This window comes from Myotis lucifugus, unplaced genomic scaffold (assembly GCF_000147115.1).
Source record: "Myotis lucifugus unplaced genomic scaffold, Myoluc2.0 scaffold_4, whole genome shotgun sequence".
Classification (NCBI taxonomy): Eukaryota; Metazoa; Chordata; class Mammalia; order Chiroptera; family Vespertilionidae; genus Myotis; species Myotis lucifugus.
In genome coordinates, this window is record NW_005871052.1 from 14,112,151 (window position 1) to 14,114,920 (window position 2,770).

Below are 2,770 nucleotides of genomic sequence, written 5' to 3' on the forward strand. Positions count from 1 at the left end.
TCATTTCATTCCTAAATACTTCACCATGCATCAACAAAAATATGGATTTTTCTTCCATAATAACAATGCCACTATCAGCCTTAACAAATTTACTAATTCTGTAATAACATCTAATAGCCAGTCCATATTCAAATATCTTTTTATAGTTGATTCATTTGAATCAGGATCCAAATAAGATCCACTGATTATATTTGGATGCTGTGTCTCTTAAGTTTCTCTTGCTCTCTAATTTTTTTATTGTAAAATAAAACTCAAATACAAAAAACTACCTAAAACAAATGTATAGCTTAATGAATTATTATAAGATAAACACCTTGCAGCTACCACTAGGTAAAGAAAGAAAATATTTCCACCCACTTCAGAAGCCTCCCCCTGTGCCCCATTTCAATCGCAACCCTCTTTCTTCTCCCAAACTAACCATTATCTTGACATTTAGAGTAATTTTTTCCTTGCCTTTCTATGGTTTTATTACCCAAATGTACTTCCCTAATGACTATGGTTTAGTCTTGCCCATAAAAATAGATATGTCCCTTAAATTTTCTATTTTAAATTTTTTTATTTTGGAATAATTTTAGATTTATGGGAGAGTTCAAAGATAATATAGAGAGTTCCGTATACCCTTCACCTAGCTTCCCCTTGTTAACATCTTAAATAACCATCGTATAGTTATCACAGATTATTTATCCCTATACAGATTATCTGTTGAAGAACCCATAGCATTTGACCTGGAGAATTGCCCACAGCCTGGATTTTGTTTACTGCATGCTCATGGTGCACTTCAGCAGGTTCCTGGGGATTTCCAGTAGATTGGCAGTTGGATTCAAAGACTAGATTGGACTCAGGTTTCAGCCCTTTGGTAAGATCTTTATTTGCTTTATTTTCTTTCTTTCTGTCTTTTTTCTTTCTTTCTTTCTTTCTTTCTTTCTTTCTTTCTTTCTTTCTTTTTTTCGTGTGTCTGTGTGTGTGTGTGTGTGTGTGTGTTAACTTTCACCTGAAGACTTTTTCCCCATTAATTTTTAGAGAGAGTAGAGGAAGGGTGAGAGAGAGAGAAACATCAATGTGAGAGAGACACATTGATTGGTTGCCTCCTGAACTTGCCCCAATTGGGGTTGGGGATCTAATCTGAAACCCAGGTATGTGCCCTTGACCTGGAATCGAACCCACAACCCTTTGGTGCATGGGCCAATGCTCTAAGGGCCAGAGCTTTATTTGCTTTTAATACAGAACAATCCCCCTTCCTACCAGCTATTTTTTTCATCATGCCATTGACCTATTGAAAACTGTTCTCACTTGGAGTAAGCCAGTCTTCCAGACTTCAGCACCAGCTCTCATGAGCAGGGGTGGGAGTGTGGAACCTAGTTCCTGGGTGAGTCCCAAATGCAGGCCAAAGTGGGAGGGGGAAAAGGAAGCCTCATATCTTTCTCTGACTCCTGTCTCTTACCTTGTAACTTTATGCTCACTGAAGCGAGTAGGGTTGTGGGGTTGATTTCTGTTTATATTTTTTAAATATATTTTTATTAATTTCAGAGAGGAAGGGAGAGGGAGAGATAGAAACATTAATGATGAGAGAGAATCATTAATTGGCTGCCTCCTGCACGCCCCACACTGGGGATCGAGCCCACAACCTGGGCATGTGCCCTTGACTGGAATCGAACCCCAAACACCTCAGTCCGCAGGCCGATGTTCTATACACTGAGCCAAACCAGCTAGGGCTTCTGTTTATGTTTTTTTTAAATATATATTTTATTGATTTTAGAGAGGAAGGGAGAGGGAGAGAGAGATAGAAACATCAATGATGAGAAAGAATAATTGATTGGCTGCCACCTGCACGCCCCCTACTAGGGATCAAGCCCGCAACCCAGGCATGTGCCCTTGGCTGGAATCGAACCTAGGACCACCCTTCAGTCCACAGGCCAATGCTCTATCCATTGAGCCAAACCAGCTAGGGCTGTTTATGTTTTTTTGGTGGGGTTTTTTGTTTGTTTGCTTTTGATTTCACACCTGAAGACTATGCTTCTAAAGGTATAGGGACCACATTTTATTATCAGTGCATCTGCCCCCAATGCCTGGAAAGTCTAGGTCCTCAGTAAGTATCTTAGTTTGAGGTCAGTGATCAGGATGGTTTCTTATGGGTAATGTGATCACAGGAGTTCTTTGGAGAAGTGTGTCCTAGAGACTTTGCGTAGGGGAGAAGAGGCTGCCCAGAAATAGAGGGCAAGGGACACATTACAAAAGGAAAGAAGAACTAGAGAAAGGAAGGCAGGTGCTAACCTTTGAGTCAGTTTGGCAAAAGACAAAATTCTGCTTACTTTGCCTCCTCTATACCTGGGGGCCTGCCCCACTCCAGGTGATTTTGCTGATTGGATGCTAGCCTGGCCCTCCAGCAAATGTCAGCTCTCAGGTATTGCAGCATCTCCACCCTACTTAACTGTTGATAATTCCTGTGGTTTGGGTTGGAGACTAGCCCCTGGCTATACAGGGGAGATTAGCATTCTGTCTTTTCATGATAGAATTTTCTGGGTCTACATCAACTCCCTCTCCATTCTCTCTCATTCTTGAAAATTGTCTTCTCCTGAATTAACTTTCAATAATGTGTGCTTTTTCAGTTTTCCCCTCTATTTCTTCCTGCCCCCAACCCATAAAAAGGAAGTAAACTGTTGAGAAGACACTAAAACTACAGAAAGTTGATCTATACATACAGTTTTTCCTCTTAGCAGCAGGTCCCATCCCTTGCTTTTGTATTTGAATGCTTAAAATGTCACAGACTTCC